General features: G+C 36.0%; 1 protein-coding gene across 4 annotated transcripts in view; it reads right to left on the minus strand.

The window, feature by feature from the left end:
- Window positions 1–17,765, minus strand: part of LOC106062110 (carbonic anhydrase-like) — a 126,415-nt gene that overhangs the window by 60,546 nt on the left and 48,104 nt on the right. The window contains exon 1 of one of the 4 annotated variants that reach the window (XM_056034733.1): window positions 12,360–12,624. The exons of the other annotated variants lie outside the window; for them this stretch is intronic. The gene's annotated coding sequence lies outside the window, so the exon portion shown is untranslated. Of the gene's footprint in view, window positions 1–12,359; window positions 12,625–17,765 lie in introns of those variants that run through there. 4 annotated transcript variants of the gene reach the window in all.

Consider the following 17,765-nt stretch of genomic DNA (forward strand, 5'->3'; position numbering starts at 1 on the left):
TGGAAAGTTGAAGTGTTGCGCTTTTATCGACAACGACAATCAGTCACTAAAGTATTGATTATAAACTCGATAACAAAGCAATATGTGCGATAAAGTGATCCGGGATTTGTCATTTTTATTCGTGCTCATATTTTCTTTTTGACTTGTAACAAAGGCACTTAGCAAAAACAAAAAAATGATTTAAAAATATAAATTCTTTTGAACTTGGCCCAACGATTGACAGAAGCCATAAATGACACCAAAAAACATTAGTCACGGTACACTTTATAGATCTTTGGTTCAAATTATCACATTTAACTAAATCGATAGATAAGGATTATATAAAATCACAACTTTCTTCGACGGAGATATTGACATCGTCCTTTGAGTTTAAAGTAAAAAGGGGTTTTGAGTGAAGTCATAAATTATTATGCTAGGCTATATCATTGAAGCCAAATAATTTAGTTTAGTTTTATGTGTTTTAGAAAAAAAAAAATGTAGTCTCAATTTTAAATAAGCATGGGCGTAACTTGATGGAGTGAATGGTCAAACGATTTAAACTTAACCCCCGAACCGCCTAAAACCGTATTCTAATGTGATATTCATCTAATGGGTTTAAAGGCATTCGAAATAAAAGAAATTCACTTAAAACCATTTTAATTTCACACAATGAATACAATTCTTCACATAACATTAAAATGCTAGGGGCGCCACTGGATAATTTATTTGATTCTTTGTATAAATATGTAGCATTGTAAAATATAGAAAACACGTATAATGTACCCTCCCTGTATGTCTAGTAATAAAGTAAACTAATGCTAAAAAAGTTGCCAACTACAGAATCTCTTCATACCCTCCAGCAACAAAATGGAAGCAAACAAACAAAAAAAAAAAAAAAACCTGAAACAACGAAAATTATCTCCCAGGTATTTTACCTTTAGTTAAGTCAAAGGTTAAGGTCAATTGTTTGACCGAATATTTTGTTAACGGTATTATTTGTTGAGAATCGACCTTCATCCTTTTGCTTGATTAATTCGACGACACTTTAAGTGTAAACTTTAATACTACAAACTACATTATCTGATTCCATGTTTTGGTGACTTGAACTGTAAGGAAAACAGAAAACAGTTTGGTGTTTGAAGTGCCGGTTAACTGTTGATATAAAAGTTTCGCTGACAAACAAATTTGAATACTTTGTAGCTTTAATCTAAAAAAATCGCTTAATAATTCATACTGATCCCCAAAACAATGTCCAACTATTCTTTGCTTTTTTTTTTTTTCATTCCCAGTATTAGATCAAAAGTTTTGTCAGGGTTATTTTCTTTGCTCTATATTCTAGGCAAATTGGGATATCCGCTGGTCAAATATCTCCGGATGTCGAAGCAATTTTATTTATCCTTGGGCAAATTACAGAGTTTAGTGTCATGTAAAACACATACACACACATGATAGTGATTAAGTACAGGAACAAAGGCCATTCGATCAACAGAGTAACGTTTTTTTATATCTGCTATCTATGTAAAAATGATCATGTCAACAATAATTGAATATAAAGTCCACTTGTGTGTAGCATGGCTTTCGAAGTACACGTTTGTTGCGCTAATATTGAATTGGAATAGGAAAGGCAGGGAGCATTTTCCAAAGGCTGCAGCCTATTTGGACCAGCCAAGCCTTTGGACTCGAGACAAAAATACACCTTCTCAACACAATCGTCATTCCAACTGCTACATATACATGTGAGACATGGAAGTCATCTGTCAAAATTGAGAAAAAGACTAAATGTGGCTCAACAAAAATGGCTGAGACGGATTTTGGGAGTCAGTTACACAGATCGGGTCTCAAACAAGAAAATTCTATGCCGAACTGGGAGTCGAACACTTAGTGAGGTTGTGACAGAGCGTCGCATGGTTTTGCGTGACAAAATAAATTACGCATACCAAGAGATGCGATAACATGGAAGCCAATACGAGGAAAGCGCAAACAGGGACGTCCTCGTATTACTTGGCGACACACCTTCATGGAGGACCTCAGAACAGTGGACACCAGGTGGGAGGAGGCTTCAGACATTGCCAGTGACAGATCCTTATGGAGACAGCTTGCCGCCCAATGCGCCGAACGGCGCGGGAGGACCTACGTCTAAGTAAGTAAGTAAGAAATATTGAATTGATTTAACGGAACAATCTATAAAGCATTGGCTTCGATTCCGAAGAGAAAGAAGAAGAGTGCAGTATTTCACGTGACCACGCAGACCCTGCTTCGACCTGTATATTTTGCGACAGATGATAAAGACAACGCCTTTGTCCTCACGGGCTATGTAAATTTTGTTTTCGTCCTAAGTGTTAGTCTTTGGTAACGAACAATATACTATTTCTGTAAACTTACATTTTTTTTTTATAGAATAAGGCTTGTCTTCGAGTCCGAAGATCGATGAGGAATGCAGTATTTCCCGTGGATACGCAGCCCCAGCTGCGACCTACATATTTCGCCAAACCCAGCGCAGGCATAAAAAGGTTGTTTTGGTTTGTCTATTCGCATAATGTTTGTGAAACAAACAAAAACCTGTTTAGAATTCCATTATTCCTATATGACACCATCGATCAAGAGATTACTGTATAGAGCCATGTATAACTCGATTGTAATTGTGTAAAAATAAATGTTTTAAAAAAAAACAACGTCTAGTTGTCTTGTTCGGCCTCCCGTGGAGACACAATTAATACTCGGTTGTGTAATAGAAATAAGCAAAGTATTTTTTAGAATATTTTTTTTTAAAAACATAGCTTGTCTAAAGGGGAAGAACTCCGTTTTTTAAAGATATATTTACCAATAATGTACAAGTTATTTCCCTAATTCGAAAACAAAATAAAATAATTAATTGACTAATTGAGTTTTTTTTTTTGTTATATTGATTCATGATTTGTTAGGTACAAAAAATAATTTGTTAAAGTACCAACTTGATCAGAGAATACATGAGGGAGAAATAGAGTTAACAATTATTTAAGGGGACTAAATGCAACAAATTTAGTCATATATGTAAATACTGAAGTATTATTTTCCCTTATTGCTATTAAATAAATAATTAATTAACAGTAATTATTTGTCTAATTGGTATTTTTTTTTATTCATTCAGGTCTTGTCTATGTCAATGAATAAATATGCACAGTTTTAATTTAATCCGAGAATGGGTGAGGTAGAGTCAAATTTACATTTTTTTTTTACCAGACAGAGTTAAAAAATCAGCACCTGTCCTCTACCAGTCTTATACACCTTTTGCTGAATGAATGAATAATTCTTTTGTAAGCTGCATCATGAATACCTAAGAATGAAGTCTTTATCTCAGCGTGAGACTGTTGTAGTAGTCCCCAGGAGCTTACACCATAGAAACAAAATAGAATTACTAGGGACTATGTAACGTGAGTGTTTGTTTAGGTTTTTTTGTTGTTACTGTTATGCCAGGCCACAATTAGTACTCTCTATGCATTATTTAAGTATTCAAAGTCCTGATTCAAATTCCGACTCCCCCTCCCCCCCCCCCTCCGAACTGCAAAAGTTTCGGAAAAAAATGTTATGTCATGAGTCATGATCATGTCTTATATAACCCCCCCCCCCCCCACCCCTCCAAAAAAATTGAACACAAGAATGTGAAGAAAATATCTAAGTGCCTCCCGAATGGGTTACTGTCACGTAAATATGTTACTGTCACGTAAATATGTTACTGTCACGTAAATATGTTACTGTCACATAAATATGTCACAGTCACGTAAATATGTTACTGTCACGTAAATATGTTACTGTAACGTAAATATGTTACTGTCACGTAAATATGTTACTGTCACGTAAATATGTTACTGTCACGTAAATATGTTACAGTCACGTAAATATGTTACAGTCACGTAAATATGTTACTGTCACGTAAATATGTTACAGTCACGTAAATATGTTACTGTCACGTAAATATGTTACTGTCACGTAAATATGTTACTGTCACGTAAATATGTTACAGTCACGTAAATATGTTACAGTCACGTAAATATGTTACAGTCACGTAAATATGTTACTGTCACGTAAATATGTTACTGTCACGTAAATATGTTACTGTCACGTAAATATGTTACAGTCACGTAAATATGTTACTGTCACGTAAATATGTTACTGTCACGTAAATATGTTACAGTCACGTAAATATGTTACTGTCACGTAAATATGTTACTGTCACGTAAATATGTTACTGTCACGTAAATATGTTACTGTCACGTAAATATGTTACTGTCACGTAAATATGTTACTGTCACGTAAATATGTTACAGTCACGTAAATATGTTACTGTCACGTAAATATGTTACAGTCACGTAAATATGTTACAGTCACGTAAATATGTTACAGTCACGTAAATATGTTACTGTCACGTAAATATGTTACTGTCACGTAAATATGTTACAGTCACGTAAATATGTTACTGTCACGTAAATATGTTACTGTCACGTAAATATGTTACTGTCACGTAAATATGTTACTGTCACGTAAATATGTTACTGTTACGTAAATATGTTACTGTCACGTAAATATGTTACTGTCACGTAAATATGTTACAGTCACGTAAATATGTTACTGTCACGTAAATATGTTACAGTCACGTAAATATGTTACAGTCACGTAAATATGTTACAGTCACGTAAATATGTTACAGTCACGTAAATATGTTACAGTCACGTAAATATGTTACAGTCACGTAAATATGTTACAGTCACGTAAATATGTTACAGTCACGTAAATATGTTACAGTCACGTAAATATGTTACAGTCACGTAAATATGTTACAGTCACGTAAATATGTTACAGTCACGTAAATATGTTACTGTCACGTAAATATGTTACAGTCACGTAAATATGTTACAGTCACGTAAATATGTTACAGTCACGTAAATATGTTACAGTCACGTAAATATGTTACTGTCACGTAAATATGTTACTGTCACGTAAATATGTTACAGTCACGTAAATATGTTACAGTCACGTAAATATGTTACAGTCACGTAAATATGTTACAGTCACGTAAATATGTTACAGTCACGTAAATATGTTACTGTCACGTAAATATGTTACTGTCACGTAAATATGTTACTGTCAGCGTGTCACCTTCAACCAAATTTTGTACGGTACTTCTAGCACAAGATGAGGGAAATGTCCTCTAGCAACAATTAGAAATCTATACGCATGTTTAAAATCAATGTGTGCATGTCAAAATGATAAATTTGTTATCACTGAGCAGGCTCATGTGGAGTAATGAGATAATCGATCCGTTTGTTCATTTGGAACTCAGTTTGGAACAATTCTCGACAGGGCCACCCTCCATCCATTGTTATGTAAAGATTCTTCAGGAGCAAAACTAGAGAGCTCTAGTAAGTTAAAACAAGAACAATGTCAAAAAAACAACAACAACAAAGCAACAACAACAAAACAACAACACTGTTTTAAATAAACGGCAATACTTCCTTTATAAAACTTCTAAATGGATCATTTGACTCTCAGGAACTAATACACATATATATATATATATATAGTTCGTCCATCGTGGTTCGATGATGACCACTTTGTCATCCAGGGGGCTGAGGGCTTTCTGGGGTTTTATGCCTCCTCATGTGGCTGGTGAGACCTATGTGAGCCTGGAATGTTCGGCTGCACACTGGGCAGGTTATTCCAGCTGGAGCTAGTGTCGTTTGCCTTGCTTTTCTTCTCTGGCGTTTTTCTTCTGCCAGCGCTGTTCTCTTTTCCTCAGCAACCTGTGCGCTAGTTTTCACAGCGCGACGCCATGATGCTCTGTCATGTGTCTCTGTCTCCCAGGTGCCTGGGTCTATGCTGAACGCCTTCAGAGAAGCTTTGGGGGTGTCCCTGAAGCGCTTTCTTTGACTACCTTGCGAGCGCTTTCCTTCGCTTAGTTGGCCATACAAGAGTGTAATAAATATAGATATAACAACATTAAACACATTGAAGTATAGTATGTCTAAAAATAAATATTTTCTTGTACTCAAGCCAAAGTTAATTTTTTTGTTTGTTTAATACTTTGAAAAATTATAACAGTTGAACTAGAGTTTTCCCATCAACTGTCAAATTTTTAAGAAAAACTCTAGAGCCGTTTTCGAAAACCGTGTCCAGGATCCAGAATTAATTCTTTTTTCCTTGAATGTATGTCCAGAATAAAAGGAATTGTAAAAAAGGCGTGTACAATCAGGCCGCTGGAAACGTCTGCCCACAGTCCATAGAGAAGCAGGAAAGCATCGGTCCACAGCAGACGACAATTTCTCTTACCTGACGCTGCAGGTGATAGTCCTGGATCGGATAGCCCTAAACTATTTGAGATTTCGGCAGTGGCGTAGCTAGGGTGGGGGAGGAGGGGGAGAATTTGAAAATTCCCCCGGGCCCCCTTTTGAGGGCAGCCCCCAAATGAGTGTTTTTACTTTAAATATTACTCAAAAATACAGCCCCCCCCCCAAAGAGGTCAAGCCACCCGGGCCCTCAAATGATGGCAAATTCCTAGCTACGCCCCTGTATTTGGGGCCCCATGTAATCAACATAAATAATTTTTCTTCTGCTCTGTCTTCAAAATGATTGAGAATATCCGTGGAACCACTTTTTGGGGTGAGGAGAGGCCTATAAGTAGATCCGACACTGCGTGACACACACATCAAATTAAATTGTGTATTTCAAGTACTTTCTGATCTCTCGCACCCCACCATCACATTTACACAGTTGTTGAAATTGCTGGTATTTGATTGGAGATTTGATTTACATACAAACGAACTCACTAGTGTACACTCAAGACCTGCGAAGACACATATACACTCATATACACACTACTATTACACACATATACGTAAATACACATGTACACTTGTGTTTATTGACTTATGCACTAACTACTAATTCTCAACTCAATCGACCCATGAAAAGTGACGACCTGAATGCCCCGGTACAAAATACAATCTCGCTGTTTCATCATCTCATTTCTTTTTTTGTTTACATACGAAGGTAAACGTCACGAGAAAGGTGGGTGTGGTGTGGGGGGGGGGAAGTAGTGGATAGGCTTTACGTCTCTATAAAACATTAAGTCGGGCTTGTTTCTAAATTTGGAGAACCGGATGATGATTAGGAAAGAGCTGGAGGGTACTGTACAGGAGAGGGGAGGGGCAGGAAATGATGACGACCTAGATAAATATCTATTAATAGCTCCGGACGAAAGAGGAACATTGGGGCCAGGAAATCATTCAGAACATTTTAAATGGGTCAATATTGATAGGTGACAAATGTCTTGCAAGACCTTCTCCCATCCCAAGGAGAAACTCAGTTATATTTTAGTGTGGTCTTTGCATTTGTAAACATAAACATCTGATTGCAGATTAGACAATTAAAACAAATGTCTACATGATCGATGGTTTATATCATTGTGGGTAATAAAATGAAAGCTGAAGTTTGGGGTTTATCTGCGTACAACATGATCACAAGCTAGTGTATGCAATTCAAAAATTACTAGACAATATATTTTTAGTCTATGTGGTTACTTAAGTTCTTTATTGAAAACAAGTTGATAAGTGAGCTAACAAAGGAATGAACTAGTTAAAAAATGAACAACCCCGCAACTTAAAACACACACACACACACACACATAACAAGATTTAGGATCAATATAAATTCAGACTTTTCCGAAATACCCATAGCTTTGAATTGAGTGTTATAATAGCGAGGTCATTGTCTTGACCACATACTTCCATCGTAATGCAAAATGATTAGAAAACAATTTTAATCAAAGTTTAAGCAGGAGACCAAGATCTTATATAATACAGACTTTACTTAATAAAGAAGATGATTACGTCCTACGCGTCATGGATCTAATCGTGTATGTTAACCAATTACTTAAATTCTGCCAAGTCACTGGTTTTTTGGCTGGCTTAGGCAACCCATTCCATGCTCTAATAACGATAAGGAAGAAGGAGCATCTGTACACATTTATCTCTGGATATTAAAAAATGTGCCTTTATCTTTGTGTCTTTTTAAGTATTTTAATTCATAACTTTCTATAGGTAGAAATTCTTTTGCATAAGGAGTGTAGAAGAACGACAACAAAAAATGTAAACATCTCCACAGGGTGCACGACTAATCAATCTATTATTTATCCTTTTTGCCATTATGTTTATATCTTAATAAACTCTGTAGGTTAATTAGATTATTTTATCTTCTGAATTAATATGCTAGGGAAAAAAAAAAGACCCGGAGATGCCACATCTACAAGAGTCATATATTGAGAAAACACTGGGTGCTTCATTTTTACCATGTTTGAATTATAAGTCCTAGCTAAAGATAACCACAGTAGCTGTACTAGAACTAAGACATAGACTTCTAAGACATCATTTGTTCCCCTTCAGTGAGGACACAGAAAGTCGTGCCGGAAACTGTAAATCAATTCTAGTATCACATGCCCTTGTGAGGTCCGACAATGTCCTTCAAGTTAGTAATAACAACACTATCACCTAATGTCTACCCATTACTTTATAACAGGCTTTCATCTCGCTTATCCAAAGCCCTAACCTATAAAAAAACAACTTTCTGTTCCTTTACCACCAAAGCGGAAATCAGCTTAACCTGCTATATATATGGACGGGAATGTCTCTCCAAAATAGTGCTCCGCAGCCACATGAAAATGTGTTCTACAAGAACCAGTGACGTAGCTAAGTTGGGGGAAGAGGGGTCCTAATTAGAAAGTCCCCCCAATACACCCACTTGAGGGTCCCCCAAATGAATGTCGTATATTTTGTATACTAAATATTAAATATTACGCCATGCCGTGTAATCTTGTTATTTACGAGGAGCAAAAAAAATAAAATACAAATACTAGATAGTAATGTAGATGAGGTTATAGATGACCATTACTGCACAGAAAATACGGACATGAGGCGATACGAATTGAGATTTGTTACTTGTCTCGCCAATAAACAACGGGATTAGTCATTAAAACAGTCATAATGATTATTTTGTTCATTTTACTTATATACTGTACCATTGGAAGCTAGACATATATTTATTAAGTATATAAACTCATGTCATGATGCCCAATGTCAAAAGCAAGGGGCCCTAAAAATGTCACGCCCATCCCCGGGTGCCTGAATTCCCAGCTACGCCACTGGTCGCTACGACTGAAGGAGGTTAACAACTTAACTGCAAGAGATTACTGTACAGAGCAGTGTCTGATCTCGGAAGCATAGCACAGATTATGAAAGATCTGGTTATTTGCCAGTATTTAGGAGAGAAGAATGAAAAAGAAATGAGTTTTAATTACCTGGCACCAGGCGCCGACTTAGATTACTCAGAAAAAAAAATATTGAGGCAATTAATGCTTTTTTTTTTCCCAGGAATTTCATATCATTAAATATAACATATGCGTTTGATTTTTTAAGCACCAAAATGATTTCGTTTCTAACGCTTACAACTAAGCAGGGCCTTCAGGGTACGTTGATGACATTATTTATATGAAGGCTGAAGAATATTAGAACTTAAAATTAGATATATATAATGACTGAAAATGTTAAATTGCTAAATGCACACAAATTAACTCTTTCTCTCCTAATAGACGATGCCAACGTTGATTTGACCCCATTAAACTAAATTGATTTTTTGGATTCATAAACTTTAATTTGTGTTGTGCAAAAAGAGCATGCTTTCTCTTATAACTCAATACCAACTCTAACATTTTCTGATAACAAACAAAAAAGTGATTAAAGTTTATCCATAACAGGATAGTGAAATACAGATGAGCAAAAGGAATAATAATATCGAAACGAGAAAAAATATTTACGGAGAGAAAGAGTTAATGTACGTGCAGCAATGAATTATTGTAGAGAGCGTACTTTTAAAGTTGCACTAATACACAGAGGGCAAACATAACAACAGGTTTTCATGAGAGGAAGTCATTCAGGCCCATAGCTTTACATTTCGTCCAGCGTTTATTATATAACTAATTTAGTCTAAGCTCTTGGCTTATGCGTGTCTTATAGGCATGCTATGGTTATAGAACGCTTTTTTTCTGGCTGTAAGCAAAATGTTTACGGTTTGGGGACACGTGTGTTAAAGTCAACGAAGACCTGTCTTAATGTGTCTCCTGAGACAAGAGGTTCTTTGAGAATAATGCTATTGCAGTGTAAGCCAAATACTAACCCCCACCCTCTTTTTTTTTTCCCTGTTACACACACACAGACACGCACGCAGCCATAACACAATACACATACACATGACGTACTGTACACATGCATCCACCTTTAGGTCCCATTTAGCTCATCTGTCAGTGACAAGGTCTGTGACAACTTCTGTGACACATTAGTGACAGGGCAGGAGGGAAATTTCCTGATCCCACTAAAATTTAGATCTTGTTTTCTTGTAAAAGGGGAGGGGGGTTTAGGTTATGGTATTCAGGTAGTTTTTTTTTTTTGCAAGGGGGGGGGATAAGGTGAAAGTCACTGTTAAGCCTTACAACCAGGTAAAAAAAAATACCTTTTATATTTAAGTGTGCTGTCTAATAAGCCCGTGCCATTCTTATCTGCTGTGTTATCACATGTGTACGATTTAAGAATGTCAGGCTTATTATTCAAATATTGAAATAACAACAATTACAACATGCAGAATTATGTCTTTATAAAGTGATGGCTTTAGGAGAATATAAAATGTTTTATCCCCATGTCATCCTAAATCTCTGGAGGTCTATCTGTGTGATCTTAATAAGAAAAGTTCTGTTCATTTTTGTATATGTATATATGTAAGCATTCTTTTCTTATATATTTCTGTTCATATATATATATATATATATATATATATATATATATATATATATATATATATATATATATATATATATATATATATATATATATATATATATATATATATATATATATATATATAGTAAAAAAAAATAGTAGTAAAGTTCTCCTTTCAGAACTTGTGATCTACAGCGGATATGGTGTAAAGGTCATCTGTTTCTGCGGCCTACAGTTAACGAGGGTGTCGTGTGGCCAGCTCAACGACTATATATATATAGTGTATATATATATATATATAACTATGTATGTCTTTTGGCAGTGTTTGCAATCATTTAAAATCTTTCCTGCTTATTTCTATATCTTATCTCGTTTCACTTTTTTCAGTTGAAATTTTGTTAATTAGTTATAATAATAATTTATTATTCTATTTGTTTATATCTTTTTTTTGTGCTAATTTTTATAAGACAATTTGTTCATAAACTTATAAAGTTGTCACTTATAATGTCTATCTCTATTTGGCACCGTACCGTCTTCAAACGTTCATCGTGTCATATTCTATTTATCACGTGTTTATTATAGGTGTATAGATTTGTTTGTATTCCTTTTGTTTTAAAGTCAACTAAAGCTTTATCAATAATTTATTAGTCAAATGATTTAAAATAAAATTGAAAATAAAGTAAAATAAAAAATCCATGACTCTGCTTTCAATGTTATAAATCGAAAAAGTGATGGCGCACTTAAAAAAAAAAATAATAATTAAGTCTGCTTCATGAAAGGAGACAATTCCGCACTTTAAGTCACTGACGGGTAATCGTTATGACAATTATTCTTTTTACAATTTTTTTTTCACAACGATATTTATAAAAAAAAAGTAATTTGTCAATCAGCTGATGTCTGTCTTTTTTTTTTTGAGAAATTTCTCTTGTCAAATATGCGTTCTAAAATTTAAAATACTTATTAATATTTCTATATATTTTATATTTTGTTTTACTATTAGTTTAGGTCTTCTTTAGGACTCTGCAATTCAAGCACACCGTAATGTAAAAGTCGTCTGTTTCTGTGACCAACGGTCAAGGAGTGTGTCATCTGGCCAGCACAACAACCTACCGCCTTGGCTTTTCTTAACTTTATCTCAGGTACCCTTTTAAGTTGTATACACTTAGATGCATCCTAAGAATCCGGATATTATGTTTTCTTCATTTGTTTAAGGATAATTTTTTAAACATAATCTTATTTTCGTAAATTGTAGACTCAGATATTTGTTTTCTTACATTTTGAATCCTTTTTCAAGTTTTTAAAAATTCGACTTAATTAAAATTTAAGACATTTTCCTCAAAACTTTTTAGATAAAGATCAATGAGAAATTTTTAATAAATATTTTTTTTTTTAAAGTTTAAAGGTCCAGCTCAGAATGATACAGTCCTACTTTTTACCCTCAACAAAAATATTTCCATTGATGTGTTCAAAGGGAGGTAATTGGCTCCTAAACTTTATCATTGTTTCCAGAATTACAATTTTCAAGTTTTATTTAGAAAATCCAATAAAAGAAGGACAGAATATCTAGACTATGACAAAACTTACCTCAGCCAAGAAAGAAACTAATGACCGTTGGAAGAATTATAAAATCAAAATGACCTTTCTTGAAATGACCTTCAAGGTTATGTCCCTGCCAGGTTTTTTGGAGAAGTTCCAGCGAAACCAACTCTTGTCGAGAAATAAAAACTTGGATCTAACTTAAAGGAGAAAACGAAACAAACAAAAGAGTCTAGTGGGCCCCAAATTGATCGGCCCGTCTCTCTTCGTCCCCCCGTAGACAAAGTTATCCCACAGTCGAACCAAAGTAGCTGGGTTCTAACACCGGCTACCAGCTCACTCTCCTTTTTTAGATTGAGGGGGTTGCTCTGTCACCCCATCCCTCCCCTCTCGCCATTATTCTCCCCTCCCCCCGCTCTTGCCGGAACTGCAATGGGGATTTTTTGGTAGTTGACGTCTCGCATGAATATTAATGAGTTGGTAGAACTACTTTAGTTAGAAAGGAGGAGAGGGGGGTGTGTTAATGCTTTAATATCATAAAACGTACACAATTCTTTTATTAAACATTTAGACGATGGACCAGAGACCGGAGGGGGGAGAGCAGGGGGGGGGGGAAAGAATCGAGAAAGAAGGGGAGAGAATTTATGACGAGAAGCCACTACGCAAGGGAGGAGTTATCTCTCGCGTGCGCGCAGAGCTGGTCTATTTTGTTTTCGGTCTGAAAAGTTTAAAAATAAATCGAACGGGAATTACCGAATGGCTGGGACAGATAAAACAATTGACGAAATTAGCAAAGAGCAAGAGAAAGGAAAAGGGGGGGGGGGAGTAAGAACATAGAGGAAATGTGACAGAAAGAAAGAAAAAAAAAAAGAAAAAAAGAAGGAAGAAAGTATATCGAGAAAAAGAAATCAAAGTTAAAAGAGTAAATAAATAAAAAAAAAAAGGAAGATAGGCAGAGAGGAAAAACAGAAGAGAAAGAGAAAAGAAAGATAGAGTAAAGATAGAGAGGCAGAAAGAATAAAATAAAAGATAATAAAGATAGAAAGAGAGACGGACAGAATAAAGAAAGAGATAATAAAAGATTGAAAGAGAGGAACTGAGAAAGATAGAGAGTAAAAAGAAAGAAGGAGAGAGATAAAGAGGGAGAAAGAGAAAAAAAAGAGGTATAGAGAAGGAGAGAAAAAAGAGGTATAGAGAAAGAGAGAAAAAAAGAGGTATAGAGAAAGAGAGAAAAAAGAGGTATAGAGAAAGAAAGAAAAGTAAAGTGAAAATGAAAGACAGCGTGAGAAAGATGGCAAGAGTAAGAGAGAGAGAGAGAGAGAGAGAGAGATAGTAAACAGATAGATACATAGAAAGAAAGAGAAACAGATTACAGAGAGATATAGACAGTAAGATGAGAAGAGTACACTTCAAAGAAAGGCATTTCATTTAATGAACTCCATTCATATCTATAATGATAGTCGGATGGCGTGTCTAGACAACAGAAAGGACTGGTAAAAATCCGGGAAGATGAACTATTGATGTCAATTCACTTCCGTGAGTCTCAAACCATAACCCATCATCTTGAATATCTAACGGGAAATATTTGTGTTCCGTTTCCATCTCTGTATTCTCATATTTCCTTCAACTTTTAGATTTGATGTATTTTCTATGTCATTACTAATACATTTCTCACAACGTCAATACAGACTGGGCAGTCTTAACACCAATGTAGCCAGACTGGGCAGTCTTAGCACCAATGTAGCCAGACTGGGCAGCCTTAACACCAATGTAGCCAGACTGGGAATTCTTAACACCAATGTAGCCAGACTGGGCAGTCTTAACACCAATGTAGCCAGACTGGGCAGTCTTAACACCAATGTAGCTAGACTGGGCAGTCTTAACACCAATGTAGCCAGACTGGGCAGTCTTTACACCAATGCAGCCAGACTGGGCAGTCTTAACACCAATGTAGCCAGACTGGGCAGTCTTAACACCAATGTAGCCAGACTGGGCAGTCTTAACACCAATGTAGCCAGACTGGGAAGCCTTTACACCAATGTAGCCAGACTGGGCAGTCTTTACACCAATGTAGCTAGACTGGGCAGTCTTACCACCAATGTAGCCAGACTGGGCAGTCTTTACACCAATGCAGCCAGACTGGGCAGTCTTAACACCAATGTAGCCAGACTGGGCAGTCTTAACACCAATGTAGCCAGACTGGGCAGTCTTTACACCAATGCAGCCAGACTGGGCAGTCTTAACACCAATGTAGCCAGACTGGGCAGTCTTAACACCAATGTAGCCAGACTGGGCAGTCTTAACACCAATGTAGCCAGACTGGGCAGTCTTTACACCAATGTAGCCAGACTGGGCAGTCTTTACACCAATGTAGCTAGACTGGGCAGTCTTAACACCAATGTAGCCAGACTGGGCAGCCTTTACACCAATGTCGCCAGACTGGGCAGTCTTTACGCCAATGTAGCCAGACTGGGCAGTCTTTACACCTATGTAGCCAGACTGGGCAGTCTTTACTCTAATGTAGGCTGATTGATTCTCTGGGTGCCTTTCTTAATAGAAAGACCTTCTTACAAAGCTTTTATTAACTCACTCCATCCGTCCGTCTGTCTGTCTGTCTGGTACAAATCTTTACACGTTATTTCTCCCATTTTCCATTCTTTTATTAATTGATTTTGTTTTATATGGTATTGAGGTAAATAAAAAAAATGATTGTGCGGTTCTTCCCCTTATGAAAGCTAGGGTTTTTTTTTTTTTATTTTTTATTTTGCTTAATTTAGATTTTTAAAAAAGTTGGATGTACATATTAAAGCTACATGTGCCTCTTATGAGCCTGATGCTCTATGCCAGAGCTTACTTACGTACATAGACTGCATTGCAACTCTCTTCGTTTTGAGAATAGCAAAGAATGTCATAAAAGAATACGTAATGACCATCTTGAATCGATCAGTACCACAGCTCTATACCTTGACATCTGTGCAGCGCTGTCGGGGGGGGGGGGATACAGGACTAAGTTTTGAAATTCTTGTTAATTCTCAATCATGTTGTGATTTAGCACCAACTTAAGTAGGCAAGTTTGGCATTTTGCGACAACACATTTAGATAACAACACAATAAAAACATTTTTTATTTCTTTATACAGTTAAACTGAGAATTGGAGAGAGGCTATGATGTTCACTATTTAATCTTGCAAGAGCATTCATCATTGAGATGCGTCTGTTTATATGTGGTGTATGTGTTAAGTTGAAATACAAAAAGTTCTAGAAATAAAAGAAAATTGTTAAAATGTAATTCTATCCTAATCTGCCCTAACAAGCCTTCAACATTTTCTTTACAAACAAATAAAAAAGGAATTAAAAAAAAAACTTCAGGAATTAACACGGCTAATAGGAATAAAAAAAAATGAGTAGATCGATGCGTGGTGCTATGATTGAATGTGAACAACTGATTGAATGTGAACAGCTGATTGAAAACGAACAGCTGATTGAAAACGAACAGCTGATTGAAAACGAACAGCTGATTGAAAACGAACAGCTGATTGAGAAACCAGAAGCTGGAAAACGACTAGAAGATCTAAGGTAAACTAAACAGTATTAAGCTGTTTTAGACTTCATCAATCTAACTGTATAAATTTGTATCACTCTGTATCAAACTGTATCAATCTGTATCATCCAGTATTAAACTGTATCAAACTGTATCAAGCTATATAAATCTCTATATAGCTGAATCAAGCTAAATCGTGTACTTGTACACAGAAAATTGAGTTCGCAGATGATCCGAAGAAGATCTTCACTTCGCTACCATTAATTGCTTAATTAAACTTTGTAATCTAAGATTGTAACATTTTTTTTTCTGTATAAAAACAACAACAACAACAGCAACAACAACCGAAGATGGGAACAAATCATAACATTTTAAAACATAACATTCCAAATATTGAAACAGTGAAAAAGGTCAAATAGCCTGAAGAAAACATAAAAACACTTTGTTATCTTAATATCTCTATTTGTGATTTTGTCCGATCTGCGGGGGATCAACAGGTTCCCAGTCTTCGCCATTCCCCCTTAGGATATAACCAGAATAATGTTCCTCACTTAAATAGCTCTAAAGAGATGTATCACGTTGATTAATTTCATTTTTGTCTCAAACTGTCCACATTTTAGAGGACCGGACTGCTCTCTATTCATACTTAATCTGTCCATCTTTATAAATAAGTTTGTTTTTTTGTTTAGATTTGTTTTGCCACTGTGCTAGCACTGCTTCCTGTTTCTTAATTATTTTCATTTTGACCGCCCGATTTATAAATACATCTCTCAATGTACTGGTGTATCTTTCCATCTGTTAGTCTATCTAATTGAAATAGAATCTATTCCTTGGTCGTCCCTGATCACAAAACAAATATATTTGGTGTATACAATTTAAAATATTTTATTATTTATGTCTTAAGTGTTGTTTGTTTTTGTTATTGCATTGGGTGGTGTGGAACCAGGGGCGGAGGGAGGGAGGGGTGGGCAGGTTTTGTGTATACATGTAATCCAACTTGACAACTGTCGATCATTTTGTTTGACATTAAGGTTAAAGACTTTTTTTTTGCATCGCAATAAGATTATCACAATTTTTTTGTCATCAAGGGAGCCAGTGGCGTAGCTAGGGTGGGGGGAGGAGAGAATAGGAACCCCTCTCCCATCGGGATCCACTTGAGGGTGGAGCCGAATTAGTGTTTTTTACATAAAATATTACTCAAAATGGAGAGTCCCCCAAAGAGGTCAAGCCCCACGCCCCCTCCCCAAATGATGGCTGATTCCTAGCTACACCACTGCACGGAGCTGAGGGCTTTACACTGTGGATTTGTGCCTCCTTGTGTGACTGGTGAGACCTCTGTGAGCCCGGAATATTTGGCTCCAGACTGAGTACGTTATTCCAGCTGGGGCTGGTGTCTGTTTCCGAGATTTTTTTTTTCTCTGTCTCTTTTTTCTTCTGCCAAGTCTGTTTTCTTACCCTCGCCTATTTTCGCGCCAGTTTTCACAACCAGGCAGAACCAGATTACACGCTGTAAGAAAGATGGTTTTAGAAATACTGTTTTTAGCGTACGCATACTATTCCATAACCCACTTGGGGTCTCGATTTACTTACTATGAGAACACTCCAGAACATAAACCATTTGCATGCTCGTTTTGTAACATGTCTACTGATCTTTACTTCCGGTGCATTTTAATTTAATGAACAGACTTAATCTTATAAATATATAGAAAAATTAATTTAATTTCGAGAAGATTCGAAGATTCAAGAGGAATACAGTATTTCAAGTAGCTACCAAGTCCTGTATGAGATCTGCATAGTTTCATTTAGATGTGGCAGACGTGGCAACTAGATGTGGCAGAATATCTTGTTCTTGATATCCACATCTTAAATGTTCACAGGCTTAGATATATAGAAAGATGTATTGACCTGCTCTGG

Source organism: Biomphalaria glabrata, chromosome 7, assembly GCF_947242115.1.
Source record: "Biomphalaria glabrata chromosome 7, xgBioGlab47.1, whole genome shotgun sequence".
Taxonomy (NCBI): domain Eukaryota; kingdom Metazoa; phylum Mollusca; class Gastropoda; family Planorbidae; genus Biomphalaria; species Biomphalaria glabrata.